Source organism: Scyliorhinus torazame, chromosome 5 (assembly GCF_047496885.1).
Source record: "Scyliorhinus torazame isolate Kashiwa2021f chromosome 5, sScyTor2.1, whole genome shotgun sequence".
NCBI classification, from domain to species: Eukaryota; Metazoa; Chordata; class Chondrichthyes; order Carcharhiniformes; family Scyliorhinidae; genus Scyliorhinus; species Scyliorhinus torazame.
The window spans coordinates 248842097-248856808 of record NC_092711.1 but is presented as its reverse complement, the minus strand read 5'-3'; the positions used below and the strand labels follow the sequence as shown (position 1 = coordinate 248856808).

Genomic DNA, 14712 nt, shown 5'->3' with positions numbered 1-14712 from the left:
CCGCCAGTCACGTGACCCCCCAGTTTGGCGTGCGGGCCATCTTGTGCTTCCACAGCGTCTTGTCGTTCAGCTGCATGGAAACGCGGAACAGTCGGTAAGGTCGGCTGCCTGTGCTCAGTGATCGGCTTCATCAGGTAAACTATGGGTTGTAATTATAATGGACATGTTTTGTTGCATTGCGATCCATTCACTTTTGATGCCTTATTTTTCTTACTGCCGCAAATGACGAAGTTCCCGCATTTGACGGTTATTTTTAATGACAGACGGTATTTTACAACCCATCCTCCTGACTACTCATTTTTTTTTTTCAAAATCTGAAACTTGACTAGCTGGTATTTAATTGTTTTGATCCCACACATCGAGCTTGGATGCAGCACAAAGCGCCTCCTGTCGGAAAGTTGGCTGTTAACCGGAAGCGGCTGGTCACCTGCACCATAATCGACGAACTACTTCAGTTTTCGGTCATTACACAGGCCGAAGCGGCAAGAGGATGTGCTTCCGCAAGGCTGGCGGTATGCGGGCAGAGAGTAGTAGAGTTCACGTAAATAAAAGCAAAAAGCTGCGGATGCTGTAAATCTGACTCGAAATGGGCGTTCTTTTCGGGCTGGGGAAAGGTTTATAGTGACGTTCGCATCTTCGGACCCTAATCTCTCCCGCAGGTCTGGCAGCATCTGGAGAGAGAAACTGTTGACATTTGAATCGCAATTGTTGCAGCGCAAGAGGAGGCCATTTGGCCTGTCGTGTATGCACCTACTCTGAACATTTCACCTTGTGCCTTCTTCCTGTAACCATACTAATTAATTAATCACCTAATTTCCTCTTGAAAGTCTCCATTGTACCACCACCCTAATGCAGTGAGTGCATTTCAGACCCTAACATTTGCGGTGAGGAAAGGTTTCACATTGCTTTTGCTCCTTTTACCAGTTATCTTAAGGAATCATTCTCGAACCTCTTCCCAAAATGCAGCATCCAGAACTGTATGTAGTATTCCAGCAGTATCTTCTACAAGAACAGCACAACCTCCTTGTTTGGAGGATTTCCGCCACTGTGGTTGTCAGGACACTATGTCTGACCCATTTTCTTGACTTTTGCTCCCACACCTTCCTCTCCCTTCCAGAACTGCAATAGGGTTCCCCTTATCCTCATTTTCCACCTCACGAGTTTCATTCATTCATTACCTCTATCCTAATGCTATCACCAAACAGATCTGGCCATTGCTTGCAGTTCTGGTCACCACATTATCAGAAGGACGTGAAAGCTTTGGAGAGAGCATAAAGAAGGTTCACCAGGATATTGTCAGGTCTCGAGGGTGTTGGCTATCAGGAGAGGTTGAATAAACTAAGATGGAGGCTGAGGGGAGACCTGATAGAGGTGGACAAAATTATGCGAGACAATGGCAGGGTAGATAGAGCATACAGTGCAGAAGGAGGCCATTCAGCCCATCGAGTCTGCACCGACCCACTTAAGCCCTCAATTTCACCCTATCCCAGTAATCCCTCCTAGGGGATAGGCAGAGGCTTTTTCTAAGGGTGGAAACCTAGGATTTGGCTCCTCACTCTGTAACTGGATCCTTGACTTTATGACCCGTAGACCACAGTCAGTAAGGATAAACAACAACACCCCCTCCATGATAGTGCTCAATACCGGGGCCCTGTAAGGCTGCATCCTTAGCACCCTACTATCCTCCCTCTATGCATACGACTGCATGGCAAAATTTGGCTCCAACTCCATCTGCAAGTTTGCTGACGACACGACCGTAGTGGGTCGGATATCGAACAACGATGAGAACACCCTTGTCCATCCCTCAATCACCATAAATCCTCGTCTCTTTCCTACAAAGTATTCCCATACAATTGCAGGAGGTGTAACACCTGTCCTTTGATCTCCTCTCTGCTCACCATCCAAGGTCCAAATACTCCTTCCAGGTGAAACAACAGAGTCACAGGACCTGATTGGTTTAACAACAAGAAAAAACATTCATTAAACATGAAAAGTTGGATTATGATACAGTACTCTTTTGCTCCCCCTTAGCTTCACAAATATACACAGATTTTAAGGTTAACATGGATTACAAGGTATATCTTAAGCTACAATGGTCTCAGTAACACAAGTTGCCTTAAAACACAGACTGGCTGTGATGAGACGCAATCCTCTCTGAACCCAGGTGAATGACTGGTTTTCTCCACAAAATCCCCACAGATGATTGTCAAATGAGTTTCCAAACTCCACTCCCAAAAAACATGCTTTAACATCTTCTTTCACAACAATGCTTTCCATTAGCGGTTTGCATTATGAATCCAGTCCAGGGTTTTCAAGTTACTCTTTCAAACAAAGCTTCCATTCCACTTTTAACAAAAATCCAGAATCCAGGTTTTACAACTCCCTCTTAAGGAATTCTTTGTCCCGACTGTTGTGAAAACTGTTCACAATTGCTTTTAACTATCAATTCCCAAGTTCTATTATGATGGCACCAAACTTTTGATTTATTTTGAAGTCTGCTTTCTCACTTTAAATCTTGCTACTGCAGCTGTCTCTTTAACTCAGAACACTTTATCTGCTTTTCCTTTAAATTCTCCTCTGAACAGTACCTTTATTAAAAAATATTTTTTATTCTCCATTTCAGATTTTCTTCAAAATTTACACTCACCAACAAACAGTAAACGGTAACAAATTCAACGTGAATCCCCTTATTAACAACAACGATCCCATCCTCCCACCAACCCCCAAACAACAGCTTGCAGGACAACATAAACATCAAATAAAAAACAAAAAGGAATCAGGAATCGTCCATAGTTACCATTAATATATATTGTCCACCCCACCCCCCCCATTTCTATTCAAGGCCATCCAATCCCTGAAAGTGTACAATGAATGACACCCATGAATTGTAGAACCCACCCACCTCCCAGGCTCTTCCTCCATTTCCTCTGAATAACACCTCACTCAGTATTGGTCCCCTCCCACAACTTTTCACCCCTCCTCGGCTCATCGAAGCCTGTTCTACCAGACTCTGATGGCCGCAGTCCCTCCCCCCACTACACTCCCGTTCACTGGCCAGCTTAAATCAGCCAGTGTGGAGGCCCCTGCCCCAGTCTCAATCGTCTCCCCCTCCCCGGTCCCAGGAAAAGAAAGAAATCCCCTTTAACACACAACCCCAGTGTAAACACACAAACCCCAAAGAACCATCATTGCAAAAGAAAATCCCCACTCTTAACTTGTCCTCCGAGGAAGGAGCAGTGCTCCGAAAGCTAGTGATTCAAAACAAACCTGTTGGACTTTAACCTGGTGTTGTAAGACTTCTTACTGTGCTCACCCCAGTCAACGCCGGCATCTCTTGTCCAAATAGACAACGCCGACACATTTAGCACATATACCAACATGCAGTGAAAAAATAAAGCTACATACACTCCTACAAACTCCCTACCCTCAGTACAAGACCAATCCTCAGTCCCATTTCTCAATTCTGCCCCAGTCCGTCTGCCTTCACAAATACCTCCAACACTTCCACCGTCTCAAAATAAAAGTCTTTGGATTTGTAGGTCACCCTCAACTTAGCTGGGTACACTATGCTGCACCGCACCCTGCTGTTATACAGTGCCGTCTTCACTTGGCCGAAGGCCGCCCGCCTCCTCGCCAACTCCACAGTAAAGTCCTGGTATATATGTACGCCAGCTCCAGCCCACTGCACCTCCCACTTCTGCTTTGCCCAACACAGGACCTTCTCCTTCACGTGGTACCTACGGAAACAAACAGTCAGTGCTCTTGGCGGCTCATTCGCCTTTGGTATAGGCCTCCACATCCTATGAGCCCGATCCAGTTCGTACCGAGAGGGATCTTTCCCCTTCCCCAACAGCTCCACCAACATCTTGGCAAAATACTGCGAGGGCCTCGGGGCCCTCCACCCCTTTGGCAGACCCACGATCCTCCGATTTTGCCGCCTAGATCTGTTTTCCAAGTCCTCCATTTTGACTCACAGACCCTTGTTGGCCTCCACCACCCTCTGCAGCTCCTTACCCATCGAGGTGAGTTGATCACTGTGTTACGACAATGCCTCTTCCACTTCCTTCAGTGTCTCACCCTGCTCCCGCACCTCGGCCTATGCTCTCGGTACCGCCACCCTCACCGGGACAATCACCTCCTCCACCAGCACCTTCATCATAGCCACCAACGCCATCCTCATCACCTCTATGTGCTTTGTGAACAAGTTCCACAACCATCGCCTCTGTCATCTTTTCTGCCGTGAGCAGTGCGGCCTCACCCAGCGACCCAGCCTCCGCTTTCCTTCCAGTTCCTGAGCCGACCCTTCCATTCAACGGCAAACCGTCATTAGCTCTCTTCTTCACGGCCGTTTTCCTTAGGGTTTTGGACATCTTTCTTCCTTCGTCTTCCTGCACTTATTTAACCAAAAATTTCCCCTGGCACCGGGTATTAAATTCTAAAAAAAAATCAAGCCTCGAGCAGGAGACCTCCAAATGCGACCTCCTCCTACCACCACCACCGGAAGTCCCTCTGAACAGTACCTTGTTCAACTTCTTTGTAACTGTTCCTATAACTTCAGTCTTTCTAAGACATTCTTTCTGTCCCAGTTTTCTGGATTTTATCTGATTCTTTGGGAAGTCTGACTTTTGCCTGCCCAATCTTTTTTGCAGAATTGAGATATGGTCCTATCTCCAACTGCATTCAGCTAAAACTAAATTTAAAAAGCCTTTCTACTTTAAAAGGTTCCCCAGTTGCTCAGTAACAACCACATGATTCTGTTAGATTTTATTTATTCTTCATGCCATAATACACTAAGCATCTATAACCAAAACCCCCCACACATACAAACACCTTTGTCCAGCATGAATCTAACTCTAGGTTTACTCTTCCTTCATCATTACACAGAAAAATTAAATTAAATCCACTTCAAAGTTTACCTTATTTCTAAAGTTTACCGATATAAATATAAATCCCATAAAACAACCTTTGTTTTCTTGACAGTGGGAAAAAAATCTTTGAGCTTGCTATAATATGTTTTCATTTGCATTCTTGAAGTGTGTTTAAAATATCTTGCCTTGCATCAAATGGCAAACAGCCTGTTCCGGGTTTCGATCTACTTTCTGGGAGTTTGACCATTGCCATTTTAAAATTTAGTCTTTCTGTGGCCATGTGCCTGGACCCATTCCTGGCTAATCTGCTTCAGTTACGTATCTGTTTAGTGACACTGGAAAACCTTGGCGTTGTCTGGATGGTTAATTTTAAAAAGGGCATAACCTCCACTTAGTTTATTTACCCAATGATTCCAAAAATGTGGTTACTTGCTGTGTGATGTGACAACTTTCGTACGCATCCTCCTACATCATGGCTTAGTTTATTGGGGTGCCACTGTCTGGTTGTTACTTAACCTATTGTGATAGTAAAATTGTTTTGACTTCTTTCCCCAGATTGGAGTTTAACAGCACTGTTATCTGTAAACTAGATTGTGAATCCAGATAAATTGTGAAGTGATTGCTGCAAATTGACTTCAATACATGAACTTTTAATTAAATTTTGGTGAGTGCCAGTGGTTAAGCAGAAGAAACATTGCTTCTATAATAGACATTAGGCAAAAGCATATTACTCGAACGAAAGAGAAAATGCTGGAAAATCTTAGCAGGTCTGGCAGCATCTGTAGGGAGAGAAAAGAGCTAACGTTTCGAGTCTGATGACTCTTTGTCAAAGCTTTGACGGAGCATCAGACTCGAAACGTTAGCTCTTTTCTCTCCCTACAGATGCTGCCAGACGTGCTGAGATTATCCAGCATTCTCTCTTTCGTTTCAGATTCCAGCATCCACAGTAATTTGCTTTTATAAAGGCATTTTACTGCTTCTTGATTTAGCAGTTTAAACTTTCACCTTGTTTGGTATTTGAAACATGTCAAATTCTCATTGTAATTTGGCTGAACATTTGTTCTTTTTGTGGTACTAAGTGTTCTCTGCAAAGCATGATTCTAAATTGATCTGAACTCTCAAATATTCAGATATGGCTTGGAGCATTTTGGAATTATTATATCGCTGTTTGGTGCCACTTCCAAATCCAATTTGTCCAACGACAACAACTTGTAATGCTCTTACACCCATTTAATATAGTAAAATGTTGCAAGGCTGCATTTATTAAACACCAATCGCCCCTAAATGCATCAGATATTTGTGCAGAGGGCCAAAAGCTTGGTCAATAAGGAAGGTTTTAAGGAGCATATTAAAGGAGGAAAGATTCAAAGGTGACAGAGGTTTATGGAGAGAATTCCAGTGTTTGGGGCATTGAACTGTTGAAGGCATGGCTGCCAGTGGTGAAGCTATTATAAAATTGGGGATGTGCAAGAAGATCAAAATTGGAGGAATGCAGATATTTTGCAGGATTGTGGGGGGCTGGAGGAGATTTGAAAACAAGGATGAAAATTTTAAAATTCAGTCATGCTTATTTTAAAAAAAATTTAGAGTACCCAATTTTTTCCCCCCAATTAAGGGGCAATTTAGCGTGACCAGTCCACCTACCCTACACATCTTTTTGGGTTGTGGGGGTGAGACCCAACCCACGCAGAGACTGGGAGAATGTGCAACTTCCACACGGTGACCTGGGGCCGAGATCGAACCCGGGTCCTCGGCGCCGTGAGGCAGCAGTGCTAACCACTGTGCCGCCATGCCGTATTAAGAAGACCAAAATTGTACACAGTACGCTTGGTGCGGTCTCACCAATGCTCCCACCGCAGTTTCACGAATGTCCTCACCAAGTTGCAACCCCCTTGCAATTGGGTACTCTCTAAATTAAAAAAAATCTATACAAATTTTGGTCTCCCTGCACAATGAAGGATAGACTTGCATTGGAAGCAGTTCGGAGAAGCTATACGAGGCTGATATCTGGAATGATGGAGTTGCCTTATGAGGAACGGTTAAGCTGGTTGCACCTATATTCATTGGAGTTTAAAAGAACAGAGGTGATCTTATTGAAGCTTATGTGCTTCAGAGGGGCCTTTACAGGGTTGACACTGAGAAGATGTTTCCCCTTGCAGGTGAATCTAGAATTAGTGGCAGAGTTTCAAACTAAGGTGATCTTCCATTAAAATCGAGATGAGGATGAAATTCATTGCTCAGAGCACCTTTATTCTTTCTCTTCCTAGAGACTAGTAGAGGATGGGTCATTGAATATATTCCGAGCAAAGTTAGATGATGCACACTGGAGTCGAGGATTATGGGGGTGACGGGCAGATAAGTGGATTTAAGGCCACAATCAGAATAGCAATGTTCTTAATGGTGGCGTATGCTCGATTTCTTCCATTTCTTATAGTCTTAGAATACGCAGCGTTATTTTTTCACCTTTGACCCCAGAACCAGATTCTGGGGTCAAAGGTGAAAAAATAACGCTAGCTGGTGACCTTGAAGAAAACTGCTTACAAAGATTTTGAGATTTCTATAGTATAGGTGTCCACTTCCCAATGCCAGTTTGAATCTGGCGTCAACTTAAGAGGATCTCCAGGCACCCAGTTGCAGTGATGTCATAAAGTAGAGTAAGCAGACATGGACGAATTGTCATAGCAAACCAGGACGTGAAAGGCACTGAAAAACAATTGGGACAAACATACATGAATAAGGTATAAGCTGAAGTATCATAAACTTCTAAGAAGAAAGTATTTAAGAATTGTGAAATTTTGTTTAACCTGATGGAAAAATTTGGCATTCACAATTGTAAAATTATTGTTCCATGCCCAAAGAGTTAGTTTACTGTTAAAAACACAATTACTTCTCAATCAACAAGGTGTACTTTTTCAAGGGCTTTTACAGTGAGATTAACTGTTGACCTCTCGAGGATCATAAAATCACTGACATTAACTTCTGGATTTCTGTGTTATTCTACTCATGTGCGGTCGCCAGAGGAGTAATGCTGACGGTTTTACCACCATTCCTATTGCAAATCTGGGTCATGTGTTCCAAATGTGCAGGGATAGTGGCATTACCAGTTTTGAAAGGTTTGGATAAAGCTAGATGGGAAAACCATTGCCAGTGTCAGTGGACTGGTAACCAGAGGGAACAAATCATCAAAGAATGGAGGAAAGGTTTTAAAGAAGTTTGTTTTATTCAGAGGACTGAAAGGACATACAATGCATGACCGAAGACTGGGAACGTGGTGGCAGAACCCATAAACCAGCTTTTAAATAATGTAACTGGATATTGGGAAAGGGTAAGGGAATGGGACGAAGGTGACAGCTCTTTCAGAGAAGGAATGCAAATGCAGGACAGGGTGTATGTTAAACCCGAGTATTTTGTGATGATGATGGACCTCGGACGAAATTTCTTCACTTGGGAGGTTGGGAATCTTGGAATTCTCTACCCCAGGGATTGTGGATTCTCCATATGTGAGTATATTCAAGGCTGAAATTGATAACTTTTGTCTCCAGGGATTCAAACGATATGGGAATTGGTGGGAAAATGGAGTTGAGACAGAAGATCAACCATGATTGTATTATTGGCAGGTCTAATGCTGCTCCTATTTATTATATTCGTAGCATGTTTTTCAAGCTTCCAATTGCCCTGAGATGTTGGCAGTGACTCTATTTGTGAATAGTTCTAGTCTTTGGACTGATCATGGCCCCTCAATGGTGAGTTTCCAGCCAGGTTTCTTTCAGTGGATTTCCTTTCTGCGTTGGGTGGAGGTCTTCTCTCAGCTGTGGAAGGGGGCGAACTTACTTTCTGCTCGTTAAGGAGGACCTTGTGTAATTTCCATTGCATTTTTGGAAAGGCTGCACTGCTGTGCAGCACCTCTGTTGCTCAAGTATCATTGAACTGTAAATCTCAGTTTTTCTTGTGATTCAGCAAGAAGGTTACTTGTTGGCTGTTATACTTTGCTTCATATCTTTGAATCTTGCTAGGCGGTGCGATGGATGTTTCTTACTGAGCAACCGAGTGGAATAGGGTGGTAATTCTTACTACGCGAGAGAGGGTGTTGACTTCATTTGGTGTCCCTTTACCACTAGATTTACTTGTGTGTATTTAATGATATAACATCCATGATAAAAATACTTCTGACAGAGTTTCCATTTTTCTTCAGTTGAATTTTAAGTTTCATTCCCATCTTTCCATCTTCATTGCAGATTTAGGTGTAAAATGTTTTTGCTCGATGGGTTGGAATTGCAATTCCGCCTTGGGCAATGTGGATGTGTGATTCCTGCTTTCTGAAGCATTGATGCCGTTGTTTCTTGCTCAGTGGATAAGAGTGGCTTTTAATTACTCATTTTCCAGTTCTGTATGCTCATTCACAGGTTATCTGCTGTAAAGTCAAAAGCTTACAGTTTTCCTTCATAATTCCTTGGCTGCTTTCTAGTTTGGCATGTTCTCCATTTTAATTTTTGGTTTCTAGACCACATTTTGAACTGACAGCCTAGTGCGTGGCATTAATTCCATTAAGGAACTGCTTGTACTTGGAAATCAGTTTTAAAAAGATATATAAATATGTCTTGAGCACAAATATTGTTTTTTAATACTTGGTGCTCTGTTTAATGTTCAGGGGAGACCACAACCCCCCCATGATTTTTAAAAGCTTTTATCATAATTTAGGGTTCTGACTAGGGTGAACAATGCGCCACTGTTTTCAACTTGCCAAATAACATTATGTACAAAGCACCGCTTACCGTTTTACAAAAATATTATTTCATGGGAGTGTTCATCGCTGGCTAGGCCAGCATTTATTGCCCATACATAATTTCCCTTGAGAAGGTGCCTTTGTCCTTCTAGGTGGCAGAGCTTGCGGGTTTGAAAGGTGCTATCAAAGTAGCCTTGAGTGTTGTGCATTGTGTAGATGGTACTGTTGCCATTGTGTGTCAGTGATGGAGGGAGTGAATGTTCAAGGCTGGATGGTGTGCCAATCAAGCTGCTTTGTCATGGATGATGTCCTGCTTCTTGAACATTATTGGAGCTGCACTTGTCAAGGTAAATGTAGGGTATTCCATCATACGCCTGACTTGTACCTTCTAAATGGTGGACATGCTTTTGGAAGTCAGGAACTAAGTTACTCACCACTGAACTCACCTGCTCTTATACCCACAGTATTTAAATGGAAGTCCAGTCAGTTTCTGGCCAATGCTAGCCCCGAGGATGTTGATGGTGGGGGATTCAGGGGTGGTAATGACATTGAATGCTGGGGGAGATGGAATGTTGGTATTCTGATACCACTCACTGTCCTTAATATACAATAGATAAAGATTTTGTTCTTTTAAAAGTGCGTTTTGCATAAAACTAGAAGGTGTGGTAGAGTTTTTTTTGGCAGTTCACTGATAACATTACACTCTAGACAGATGATTATGAACTCCTGTCCTCTATGCTCGCCACCCTTGGATCAAATACGAAGTGCAACAAGCTCATGGAGCAGAATCAAAACCACCAAGCGGTTGGCTACTTTGCATTCTGGATTGGATTGGATTTGGATTTGTTTATCGTCACGAGGTACAGTGAAAAGTATTTTTCTGTGAGTAGTTCAACACATCATTAAGTACGTGGGAAGAAAAGGGAATAAAAGAAAATACATAATAGGGCAACACAAGGTATACCATATAACTACATAAACACCGGCATCGGATGAAGCATACAGGGTGTAGTGTTAATGAGGTCAGTCCATAAATGGGTCATTTAGGAGTCTGCTAACAGCGGGGAAGAAGCTGTTTTTGAGTCTGTTCGTGCGTGTTCTCAGACTTCTGTATCTCCTGCCCGATGGAAGAAGTTGGAAGAGCTGGGTGGGAGGGGTCTTTGATTATGCTGCCCGCTTTTGGACTGACCTGATCAATACTACACCCTGTATGCTTCACCTGATGCCGGTGTCCATGTATTTACATTGTGGACCTTGTGCTGCCCTATTATATATTTTCTTTTTCTTTTCTTTTATTTTCATGTACTAAATGATCTGTTCGAGCTGCTTGCAGAATGCTACCTCGGTACACGTGACAATAAACAAATCCAATCCAAGAGCTGGGCATGGGGCTGGCCGAAGGATTATGGTGCGAAATGCTGTAAAGGGGCAATGCCTCGGGTGTGAGGGGGGTGCGGGCGCATCGGGTACTGTTCGTTTTCAATAAAAGTATTTTTCAAAAAATAAGAAAGTTGTTAAACTTAAAAATGAATGAGACGAGTGTGAAAATTGATTTTCAATGAGAAAGAAAAGGAGAAATAATGAAAAGGAATTGATGTTGACAAGAAGAAAGGCAAATGGAGTAATTGCAAACAAGGAAAGGAGAAAAATAGAAGTTAGACCACGTTCCAACATAATATCCTATGAAATGAAAATCGTTTTTTGTCACAAGTAGGCTTCAAATTAAGTTAAAAGCCCCTAATTGCCACATTCCGGCCCCTGTTCGGGGAGGCTGGTACGGGAATTGAACCGTGCTTCTGGCCTGCCTTGGTCTGCTTTAAAAGCCAGCTATTTAGCCCTGCGCTAAACCAGCACCTATGGAGTGTGTCATTTGTCACGGGCAGGAGGGGTGTCAATTTAATCTCTCTTGATTTCCCCACTCTCTACTCATCCGTAAATAGAAGAAAGGTGTTTTTAATTCTGAATTCCCCCTTTTATAAATGGTGGTGTATTTTCCCCAGCCCTTCAGTTTGGAAATGCCCCAATCCTCTCTTTCTTAAAAATAAATTAACAGTACCCGATTAATTTTTTCCAATTGAGAGGCAATTTAGCGTGGCCAATCCACCTACCCTGCTCATCTTTTGGGTTGTGGGAACGCAAACACAGGGAGAATGTGCAAACTCTGCACGGACAGTGACTCAGAGCTGGGATCGAACCATGAGGCAGCAGTGCTAATTACTGTGCCACCGTGCTGCCCTGCCCCAATCCTCTCTTAATAACTTGCACAGGAAACCCGAGGTAAGGTGAAAATAAAAGGATTGTATTATTTTTACACACACAAGAAGGGTTTTGCAACATCCACCCCCACAATAATTTATATACTCCCACAATAAATGGAGAATAAGGAAGAAGGTTCAGGGCATGACTGCAATAAAAATACAAGTATTAGTTTTATATGTGTCCAGAATCAGAAATTAACTGGAATGTTCTTTCCGAGGGGAGGTCGGCTGATTGTCTTCCGAGAGTGAGACTTGCTCAACAGGCAACGGCACATAGAATGAGTTAATCTGGAGGCTCCAGTTCCATGGTTCCAGCAATTGGCAGGTTTGATGAGGGGCCGAGGTCTTTCTGCTGCTGCTACTGGCTGAAAGGTAGACGAGCACAAGCTGTTGCCTGGAGTTCTGTTCACTTTGAAGTCAAACAGGAGCTGACTCCCACAGCTACCTCGACTACAGCTCTTCACACTCCACATCCTGTAAGGACTCCATCCCATTCTCCCAGTTCCTTTGCCTCCATTGCATCTGTTCCGATTTTGCCACTTTCCAAAACGTTGCTGCTGACATGTCTTCATTCTTCCTTTAATTGTGATTTCTCACCCACTGTGGTCGACGGGGCTCTCAACCATATCTGACCTATCTTCCGCACCTTGGCTCTCACCCTGTCCCTCCCAGGACTAGGATAGGGTCCCCCTTGTCCTCACTTTTCACCCCACCAGCCTCTGCATTCAAAAAATCCTCTGCCAACTCTAGCATGATGCCCCCACCAAACACAGCATTTTTCAAGGACCAATCCCTCAGGGTACCCTGATCCACACTCCCAACATCTTGCTGCCTTCCCAAGGCACCTTACATGCAAACACAGAATCTGCCCCTTTACCTCCTCCCTGTTCACCATCCAAAGGTGTAAACACTGTTTTCAGAGGAGGCAGCGCTTCACGTGCACCTCTTCAATCTGGTCTGTTGCATTTGCTGACCCCAATGTGACCTACTCTACATTGGAAAGACTAAACACAGACTGGGTGACTACTTTACAGAACACCTCTGATCTGTCCGCAATCAGAAGCAGACCTTCCTATTGCTTCCAATTTCAATTTCCCATCCTGCTCTCATGACCGTCCTTGGTCTGCTGCAAAGTTCTAGTGGAGCCCAGCACAAACTGTAAGAACAGTACCTCATCTTCTGATTTAGATACGTTACAGCCTTCCGGACGTAACATTGAGTTCAGACGGTGAACTCTCTTCCACCTTTACCCTATTTTTATTTCTATCATTTACTTTCACTTCTTCCATCGATCCATTTTTCCCTTACCATTGTCCCCAACCCCCCACCATTTGAGCCATCTGTTCCTAGTTGTCCTTTACAGTAAGAAGTCTTACAGCATCAGGTTAAAGCCCAACGGGTTTGTTTTGAACCACTAGCTTTCAGAGCGCAGGTCCTTCATCAGGAAAGCTACTGATTCGAATCAAACCTGTTGGACCTGGTGTTGTAAGACTTATGACTGTGTCCACCCCAGTCCAATGCTGGCATCTCCACATCATAGTTGTCCTTTGACACACTGCTTACCTTTTGTTCTGCCATTAACACATTCTAATCTCTTAATGTGCCACTATTAGCACCCTCTTCAGCCTTGATCAGCGCATTGACACCCCCTTTGTCTTTCTGTCCACAACACCTTTGTCAATGGAGACTTCCGGTGGTGGCTATGGAGGAGTAAGTCGCACATTTGGTGGCTCCCGCTCTGGTTGGACTTTTGGACCTTCCCCCCCGGACTTTTTTCCGGTTTTAAACGGAAAATTTGTAGGTTGAGGCAGCTGGGCACTGTTTCCTCGCATTGGTTTATGGGGAAAAAAGGATCAGAAGTGTGCGAAAGGGCAGAAACAAGAAGCCAGTAGAGAGCTGTGTTGAAGCTGTAACGGGAGACAGTATGGCCGAGGGACTGACCCCTGGGGTGCAGCGCAGCGTTCAACGGACCCAGTGATGTAGGCCATTCAGGATGGCTTCGCCAGACAGAAGTGGGAATGCCTGTACCCGATCAAAGAATCAATTGATCGCCTAGAGAGCAGACGGGATGTCCAGGACTGGTCGATTCAGAAGATGGAGAAGGCACTGCTGGAACAAGAGGAGCACCAAACAGCAGTGAGCTGGAGGTGGGGATGCTTCGGGAACAACAGAAAAGGCTCTTGGAGAAGGTGGAGGACCTTGAGAACCGGTGCCGCCGGCAGAACCTAAGAATTGTCGGGCTTCCGGAGGGAGCAGATGCTGGAGCATACGTGGTGGGTATGTTCGAAAAGCTGCTGGGGGAGGGGGCATTCCCCCGACCGCTGGAGGTGGACAGGGCGTACCAGACGCTTGCGAGGAAGCCGCGGGTGGGGGACCCTCCGAGGGCGATGCTGGTGAGATTGCACAGGTTCCTGGACAAGGAATGTATTCTACGGTGGGCCAAACGCAAATGGAGTTGCAAGTGAGATAATAGCATCCTGCGGGTGTACCAGGACCTGAGCATGGAGGTGGCGAGGAAGAGGGCAGACTTCAATCAAGTCAAGGCGATTTTCTTTAAGAAGCAGGTGAAGTTCGGTCTGCTGTACCCGGCGTGCCTGTGGGTTACACATGAAGCCTAACATCATTTTGAGTCGCCCGATGAGGCACTGGACTATGCAAAAAGAAAAGGACTGGTGGGAGTTTGAGAACTTTTGGACTCGGTGACAATATGTTGGCCTATATTGGGCCCATTTTCCTTTTCTCTTTTTCTCTGGGGTTTTTTTTTTTTTTGTTGTTGTTTTTCTTCTCTCCCCCTTGGAATGTTGGGGGGGTTTCGGTTGGGTTTTTTCTTTCTGTTGTTAAAATTGGCTATGCCTTCTGGTAT

At 44.2% G+C, this 14712-nt stretch overlaps 1 protein-coding gene across 2 annotated transcripts in view; it reads left to right on the top strand.

Annotated features, from left to right (window-relative positions):
- Nucleotides 1-14712, top strand: part of LOC140421025 (ecto-NOX disulfide-thiol exchanger 2-like) — a 347774-nt gene continuing 333062 nt past the window's right edge. For both annotated transcript variants that reach the window (XM_072505320.1, XM_072505318.1), the window contains exon 1: nucleotides 1-134. The gene's annotated coding sequence lies outside the window, so the exon portion shown is untranslated. The remainder of the gene's footprint in view (nucleotides 135-14712) is intronic.